Below are 9379 nucleotides of genomic sequence, written 5' to 3'. Positions count from 1 at the left end.
TGGCTGAGAGTCACGTCTGACTGCAAAATTGGGGTGCAGGGCCCTCAGGCTTCCCCAGGAGCCCCACCTGAGCGAACTCGCTGTGGGAAGTGCACGGTGTGAAAAGGGGATGCTGAATTCTCCAAGGTCAGACCCAGGAAGGTGAAGCCGTGTGAGCTTCTTGCCCTGGAGATAGTCTGCGCCCAGAGAGGAGGCTCACCCAGAGTCCTGACTGGCTTCGTATGGAGTAGTTCCAGAGCATCACCCCGGTGACTCCATGACAGGTGTGCGTGGGGGTAGAGGATATTTGCCTTGTAGCTTCTGAGCCCTTAGGCAGAAGGCTCCATCTACCCCCAAAGCATCACTGGCTATTTTTTCATGTTCTCTGTGTATATATATCTTCCTACTCTATTTTCCACTGCATGCATCCGATGAAGTGAGTTTTAGCCCACGAAAGCTTATGCTCAAATAAATTTTTTAGTCTCTAAAGTACCACAAGTACTCCTGTTCTTTTTTCTCTGTCTGATGTAACCTACAGGAGACTTGATTCAGTAGCAACTTGTGACAGAGGTACCCGGACCAGGGGCGCTAAAGGTGAGGGGTAGCAAATTAGGATTAATCAACAAACAAGAACCTCATCTATCAGTAACTGTTACTGATAGCAAATTAAGTCAGATAACTCCTCTCCCCATATGCCCCCCCTTTCCCTCGCAGGAGCCCCCCCACTCAGTTTTCCTCTGTTCCAGCCTCCTTCCCCTCAGCCCCATAATTCTCCCTCTGCAACCTGATTCCCCTGCATCGACCCATCCTCCCTGTCCCCCCGCGATCACACCTGCCCACCCCCCCCCTGCACTTCTTTAGCCTCCTCCCCCTGCAGCCCAGGTATGACGGGGGAGGGGAGGAACCGCTCCGGGCGGGTGTCTCTTACCTTCCCTCCGAGCGGGGCCCCCCGGGGCAGGGGCCGGGCCGGGAAGGGGCCTGGCCGGGCTGGGGGCTCTGCCCTGGGAGAGGCTCCTGGGGAGCAGCGGGAAGGGCCCTGCTGGAGATTCCCCTCTCCCGGCTGCAGCCCGGGCTCCGAGCACCAGCCGCCGGGGCTCGGGGATCTCGCCGGGAGCCTGGGAGTCACCGCAGCGGCTGCGAGTCACTTCCTGCTGCCGGGCCTGAGCCCAGCGATCTCCCGAGCCGCCTCCCAGCTGCTCCTGGGTCCTAGCGATAAACCCATCGCGCTGCAGCCCCCCTGCCCCAGACCCTGCCCCCTGGGGCCCCACCGCCCCTGGGCACGGGCAGCTTCTCCCCACATTGAGGGAGCGTCATGCATAGAAGCCAACGTACCCATGGGCGAACAGACAAGAGACAATTCCAGAGAGGGAGGAGAAGGGGGGGTTCAATAGAGACTGGGGATTGTTCCAGAGAGTCCCCAATGTCTACATGGACACAGGGATGATGGGGGTCCTGGTGCTGGAGAGGCAGCCCAGAGATAGAGCTGTAGACCACCTGTTTCTCGGTGATACTGACTCTGTGTGTGACCTCTCTGGTAACAGACTGGCACAGGGAGCAGTTGGTCAGAGCTGGTCTCTTGTCTGCACCCCACACTCACTGGCTACCAGCCCTGGGCCGGAGCTACCAGCTCTGCTCCCCTCACTCCATGGAGCTGTCAGAGCTTTGCCGCCAGGTTTCCTGGAGTTATTTGTGGGGCCAGATTAATCCATCCCTGGGCTCTAAGCAAAATCCCTTCATGTCTGCCCCCCTCCACACACACACACCAGGGATCCCCCCTGCCCCTCTCCCGGCTGGCTCCCCCATGTAGGCACTGACTGCAGCTTCCTATTGGACACCGGCATATCAGCAGTGAAGCTCTAGCTAATCTGGTTCAGGAGCTGGTGCTCCACCCACTCAGGTTTGGCCCCATTGACCCCGCCCCCCAATATGACAAGGGCATGGCAGGGGGAACAAAATGGAGTGAACTGGGTTGTGACCTGGTGCATGGGAGGTCACATTGCCACTCGCTCAATTTTGGCCTCATGTGCCCCTCCCAAAAAATGGGGTGCAGGCCTTGGGTCCTAGGCATATACTTAGGTTGCCTATGCCTTAATTCAGCCCTAACTGCACTTGATCTGGGGCCTGCAGGGGAGTTATTCAGTCACTGTTGTGTCCAGTGGGGCCTGGTCCCTGTTCAAAGAGAGGAGGCTGTGCTCGTATAGTGGATGCTTTGTCCCAGAAAGGGGTACCTGTTCTCCCCCAGCTCACTGGCTAAAGTGATCCCCGCTCAATTCGGCCTCGAAGGGGGAAGAGGTGTGACAAAGTGGGAATTTTCTGTAATATTTTTGTATGAATAGTGTCTGCCTCAGTTTCCCCTATATGTGGCATTGTCCGGAAAAGGTTGTTTACCCTCTGCAGAGATCCAGCTGTGACTGATGCCTAGATCTCTGGGCTCCATGTCCATGGAGAGTCTGAGAATACAATGGCCACTTGAATTGCCTGAACATTTGGCAGCTAGCTAACAACCATGGATGGCCCTCCTCTCCTCAGCAGTAAGCCAGCCCTGTTTGACCAGCTGGAGAACAAAGGGCTGAGGAGGTGGACCAGGAGACAAGGTCTGCCCAGGGACAAGAACAAAGGACTGAGGAGGGGCCAGGTCAGGGGTTGTTAAATGTGGGCTGTTGGAAGCTTAAGTCTTTCCGGAACTGCCGAAGGACTCTGTGCTCTAGGCTGACCCAGATGGACCATGCTGTAACTTTCTGATCTCTGTGCTAACCACGGATGCTCTATGTCTTCCAGAAATTTAATAACCCTCCTGCTTTAACGACACTGGCTGAGAGTCCTGGCAGATGCTGAAGGTGGGGATGCATCTCTCCCTTTGGATGTCCAAGTCTCTCTCGGGCATCCAACTCAGGTGGACTCGCAGGGTGGGAAGGGAGCTGAGGGCTCCAAGGTTTGGTGAAACTAAATGGCTTGTGGTCAGGAAAGAGTGAGACCTGCAGTGCGGGGCTGGCACTCTGCAGAGGTCCTCGTGGGAACTGTTCCAGAGCACTGGATTGGTAGATCCATGGCAGGACCTGTCTCTCAGTTTTTCGTCTTGGTCACATGCTGCTGCCTCCTCCATTGAGATCTAGGAGCCTGAACTGAGCAGCTGCTGCTCCCCCAGCAGGGTCTGTGCTGGGGAGAGAACAACTCTGCAGGCCAGTGGTGGGGCACCCACCTGGAAGGGGGAGGGGGGAGTCCAGTCCTCTTTCCAAGCACTCTGTAATGACTCCTCCAAAGTGTCACAGGTTCAGCAGGAGAGATTAAGGGACCCCACACCAGAAGATCCCATGGCCCAGCAGTGAGAGCACTGGGAGGCCCCTGTTCAAATCCTTTCTCCCCATCAGGCAGAGGAGGGAATTGAACCTGGGTCTCCCACATCTGGGTGATTACTCTAACCCCTGGGCTACATGCTTAAGGGAGGGATCACCCCCCACTCCCCTCCTCTGGCTGTTTTGTGCAGCTTGACATCTGCCTCTCTCATTCTCACACAGGCAGGCACCTAAGCCACCTGACTCCAGCAGAGGGGTTCCCAGCGGTGCATTTGCAGGCAGAAAGAGGTGCTGGGAGGCTGCTCAGTGCACCCAGGGCTGGGATTCACCTCGCTTCCAGCTGCCTGTGCCAGCTGGGTGTTAGCGCCCTACCACAACCAGCCTCTCAGCCACTGGAGCGCTCCCCCCCCCCCCCCCCCGGCTACACAGCCCTGCAAGCTAACAATAGACCCACTCCAGCCCCCGAGCCCTTCAAAGGGTGCCCTTTTGGAACCCAGCCTCCTATCATGGGATACCCACAGAAATCCCTGATCTGCAGTTCCCCGAGACCTCTCTGACCCTGAGAGCATCCCAGTGCCAGAGGCCAGGGGCTCCCTGGGATTTAGCAGTTTCAGCTGGCTTAACCAGCCCAACTCACTGTTGCCATAATGTGGATCTAAAAGGTGCCATGTTGTATAGCATTGGAAAACTACAAACTCACTGCTCAGTGATATTCTTGCATGAGGTACATGTGGGTGAAACATGAAGAATTGTAATTATATCCGAGCAGGAATATTTTCTTAAAAACCTGGCTGTCAGGCTTAAGTCACCCCGCCCCAGACAAAGGAATGTGGTTCTTCTGCCTGCCTGAACCTGTCTGCAATGTAACAAGGGCAAAGAAATTACATTTCCACCAAGGGCAGACAAAGTCAACCAAAGTGGAAGATGCCACTTCCCACTCTCAATGGGAGATGGAAGCCACAGCTGCAAGAAACCTTCCTGCCTCCTGAAGCGCCGTCATTGAACTCTGGAAGCTATAACCAGACCACAAAGCCAGCTTGGCACACATTACTGAGCAGATCCAAGAGGGCCGAGCTCCTGTACATCTGTGAAAAGTGGAACCTTCCAGCCAAGAGGACTGAAGGTCCCCAGATACCGAATCTAGGTGAGAAACCTGCTGAGACACAAGGCTCAGATTCGCTGAAGATAAATGTAGTCACTAGAAAGCACGTTTTGTTTGTAACCTCTCCTGGCTCTTTCACACTTACTGGACATCCCTGTGTTCCATGGGAATAAACTTATTTTTATTTTTACAACAATCTCAGTGACGTGTGAGGCTCAGCTAACCTAACAGGGTGGGGCTGTGCGCTGTCTCTTTAAGAGAGCAGCAAAGTTACGAAACGTCTGTGAGTGCTACACTGAGGAGGATCTGACCCTACACAGGTGGGGACAACCCCTCACTGGTCTGGGTTGAACCCCACAGCATCACAATGCATCTGAAGAAGTGAGGTTTTTTACCCATGAAAGCTTATGCCCAAGTAAATCGGTTAGTCTTTAAGGTGCCACCGGCAGGGCTGGCTCCAGCGTTTTTGCCGCCCCAAGCGGGCAAAAAAAAAAAAAAAAAAGCCGTGATCAGCGGCAGCTCTACCGCTGCTGCTTCATTCTTCGGCGGCAATTCAGCGGCAGGTCCTTCCCTCTGAGAGGGACTGAGGGACCCACCGCCGAATTGCCGCCGAAGAGCCAGACGTGCCGCCCCTTTCCGTTGGCTGCCCCAAGCACCTTCTTGCTGCGCTGGTGCCTGGAGCCGGTCCTGGCCACCGGACTCCTTGTTGTTTTAATGGCACTAGACTGTTTCACCTGACACCACCGCTCTGGCATCAAGCTTGAATTTGCTGATAGTAAAACAAAAGGAAGTTTATTTTGAGAGAGACGAGAGCTTCAAATAGAAACAAGGGGGAGGGTTGGAAACAAAAAATTCAGAAAACTGGGACAAGGGCCTACACTCACTAGAAGTTACATTTTCTACCTGATCAAACAGATCCTCACCTGAAAGGTCAGTCTTTCGCAGCGTTTGCTAGCCCCAAAGAAGCCAGCCCCCAGTCTTCCAGGAAGTATACCGCTTCAGTGACCGGATCCAGAGTGTCTTTCTCCACCCTGTGACACACGGAATCAGTCTTTTGTCTTTATTCCCAGCCAGGGCGATCCCCTTGCCGTCAGATCCTCCTTCTCACTGCCACCAGCTTTCAGTGTTTATAGTTCAGCTGTGATGGCTTTCCATTCATTTTCTGAATAGGCGCAATGGTGGACAGTTGAGCAACGGATTGCATAATGGGCTAGCCAGGGAAAACTCCCTCCAATTTAAATGGGCTGTCACCAAGACAAGTGAGTGACTCACTTTCACTCCAACACCATAATAGGATAACTTTCAATATAGTTACGTTATTACTTCAATATCTCCCATACATGCATCTCACAATATTTATGAGTATCAACACATTATAAGCTTTCAATAGAGATCTCACAGGCTACCCCTTATGGATCAATACCAGGAAAACAGTGCATTAAGTGTAGTGAGTTTGTCAGGTCTGAGACAGGAGTTGCTTGTATTGAACAGTGAGCCTTTTGCCCATGGGCCTTTGTGTTATAAGGCCCTGAAATCTAGGCTGCAGGGAGAGGTTTATCTCCATTAGAGGAGGGAGGATTAAATTGTACCCTCTCCTCAGCATCTCCCATTGGCTTAGGCAGCTCCCTGCCTAGCACGCTGGCTTTTGCGGATCCCATTCATAGGCCCCTCTCTCTCCCCATGCTTTATATAGGGCGCCTGGGTGACTGAGTCAGGCTTTCTGGATCCCGTTCATTGATTTTTCTAGTCTCTTTGTGGATCCAGGCCTTAGTAGCTGCCAAGAGCCAGGTCTTTGGTCTCTAGACAATTGCAGACCAGGCTGAAGCAGATGGCTCTAGGTACCAGATGCCATCCCATGTCCCTTTACGGTTTTCTGATGCTCACCAAAATCATCAGCCTTCTCCTGAGGGGTACCTAGAACAGTCCCTTTAAAAAAAAAATTAATTAGATGCAGCAAAATTATTACATCACGCATAGGTGGCGGGAGAATACCCCCTTCGGGAAGGCTAATCCACTAGCCCCACCCCTTCCACCAGTGGCGCTCCCCCAAGGTGGAGCTCCAAGCCCCCCTGCCACCAAAGGAGCCCCAAGCTACTGGCTGGCAAGCCCAGGCTGCCCCAAGCCGCCCAGGGTGGCACCAGCTCCTGGCAGCTGGCAGGCCTGAGCTCCAGGCCACCGGCTAGAGCTGAGCCTCACCCCGGTTTCAGGGAAGAGGGGAGGGAGGCAGGGCCTTGGGGTGGAACATGGGCAGGGCCACAGCCTGGATTAGGGGAGACTTAGCCTGCCTTGGCCTTTGATACCCATGACAGCGCATCCAAGAGACAAACGCCATTGAGTTGGGTGTACAGCCTCCCTTTGCTCGGCTACAACTAAAACATACCTAGCTCTCAGACAGCATTTTCGATAGCAGCTCGAGATTAAAAACACCCCCCCACACTGATTAACTCCCCTCCTGCAGGAGGTGGGCGAATGGGAAATGCCGGCCAGAGGGGACTGCCCCTGCAGATGATGGATTTTCCCTACTGACCCATAGAAGAGTCAGAAAACCCGACGAGTTGGCAGTTCTGGCATCTGTAGTCTGAAGTGGTGAAGGCTGGGGCTAGAGGCTTCCCAGATAGCTGCTGGGATCCTTTAGTCGAGACAAAGGACACTGGGAATTTGAGAAGCTAATTTCTATTTTATTATTTGAAAGCAAAGAAAGAAAAGTTAACCTTCCCCACCCCTCCCAATGCTCGGCTTGGCCCGGCCCAGCCCAGCGCTGCTCCCAGCTTCCGTGCGCACCAGGGAGAGAGGAATGAGTTAAAACTGGTAGAAAAGCACAGACAGTCTGTGAGAGACACCAGGACCCGGTCACAAAGCAAACGTTCCAAAGCAGGAAACGAGGGGAGTTCAGGTTTGAGGGAAGCCGTGTGGGATGCGGGGAGCCCAGAGTGTGTCTATAGTCCACACGCAGGAGACTGCGGTAGGTGAGGAGCATCCGAAGAAGTCAGGTTTTTACTCATGAAAGCTTATGCCCAAATAAATCTGTTAGTCTTTAAGGTGCCACCAGACTCCTTGTTGTTTTTGTAGATACAGACTAACAGGGCTACCCCCTGATAGGTGGGTCAACAGGCTCTCTTTGGGTTGGTCTGGCTTTAGGGCTGGCCAGACCTGTTCATTTCCCTGGTTTCCTTCTCCCTTCTGCCCAGCCTCGTCCTCTCAGCAAGCAGGAGACCCTGCCCCTTTCCCATCACTCCTCTTGGGGTATCATCTGTAGCCCTTTAGACTTCAGGGACAGCTTTGCCCGGCCCTGGTAGGACAATTCCTGTCTCTCTCTGGCACTGGTGTAGTGAGTTTCCAGTTCTCAGCCTCAGCTGTCTGGATCTCAAGAGCAAACCCAGCAGTTTCCCAGCATCTCCCATCCTCTCCCCCTACTGACTGTATCTCACATCGCTGCAGGGATCAGGCAGTACATTCTTTCCCCATTTCAGTCTCTGCCTCTCAGAGTTTAAATCTAGCGCTCAGTGTCTGTGGGACAGATATTGATCATTGTCATTGTTCAAACCAGACAAAAATCACATGACAAGCTTAAAATGAAATATACAAAGGACTATTCTGACAAACAATCATTTGTCTCGTGATTTCCTCAAGAAATCTACGCTACATCCTGTCAAGCTACACCAGGGGTAGGCAACCTATGGCACGTGTGCCGAAGGCGGCACGCGAGCTGATTTTCAGTGGCACTCACGCTGCCTGGGTCTTGGCCACCAGTCCGGGGAGCTCTGCATTTTAATTTAATTTAAATGAAGCTTCTTGAATATTTTAAAAACCTTATTTACTTTACATATAACAATAGTTTAGTTATATATTATAGACTTATAGAAAGAGACCTTCTAAAAACGTTAAAATGTATTACCGGCACATGAAACCTTAAATCAGAGTGAATAAATGAAGGCTCGGCACACCACTTCTGAAAGGTTGCCGACCCCTGAGCTAAACGAATATCAATGTATGTGACCAAACAGCTTTCAGGAATAGAGAATAACCCACAATCCAGCGTGGGCTATAAAACACTTTCACATTCATAAAATGAAATCCCAGAGAATCTTAAGACGTTTTATGAGGGAAATAAATTTACCCATTTCCCTCTGTACTGGTTAAGCCTGCTTTATTTCACACCTCATGGTTGTTAGTTACAAAAGTTTTAGCATGAAGAAAAAGAAAGAAAGAAAGAAAGAAAGTCCAGCTTCCCATCTACAAATGATCTGGACTAGCCTGAAAAAGCCTGGAAGGAATTTTTGCCAATAGATGGAAACAGCAATAAACACAGAAAGCTCCATCTGTGCTTTCTTCTCCAGCCCTCAGGAGTCTGATTTAGGGTCAGGGAAATCAAGCTGTCATTCCTAAGCATGGAGAGCCAAGAACACTGTGGCAAGTGACACTTTGGGAGGTGGACGGGCGGAATGAGGCGAGGATAAACCAGAGGTGGGCAAACTTTTTGGCCCAAGGGCCACATCTGGGAATAGAAATTGTATGGTGGGCCATGAATGCTCACAAAATTGGGGTTGGGGTGCAGGAGGGGGTGAGGGCTGTTTGGGAGTGGGGCCAGAAATGAGTTCCAGCTGTGGAAGGGGACTCCAGGCTGGGGTGGAGGCTCCAGCTGGGGATGAGAGCTTTGGGGTGCAGGAGGGTGCTCTGAGCTGGGATCGAGGGGTTTGGAGGGCAGGAGGGGGATCAGGGCTAGGGCAGGGGGCTAGGGCACAGGGGGTCGAGGGCTCTGATTGGGAGTGCTGGCTCTATGGTGGGGCTGAGGATGAGAGGTTTGGGGTGCAGGAGGGTGCTCTGGGATGGGATCAAGGGGTTTGGACAGTGGGAGGGGGATCAGGGCTGGGACAGGGGATTGGGGCACGGGGAGAGGCTATGGGGTGCAGGCTCCGGATGGCGCTTACCTGAAGCAGCTCCCGGAAGCAGCAGCATCTCCCTTCTCCGTCTCCTACGCAGAGGCGCGGCCAGGCGGCTGTGCACA

Source organism: Malaclemys terrapin, chromosome 13 (genome assembly GCF_027887155.1).
Source record: "Malaclemys terrapin pileata isolate rMalTer1 chromosome 13, rMalTer1.hap1, whole genome shotgun sequence".
NCBI classification, from domain to species: domain Eukaryota; kingdom Metazoa; phylum Chordata; order Testudines; family Emydidae; genus Malaclemys; species Malaclemys terrapin.
This window is presented reverse-complemented; position numbering follows the sequence as displayed.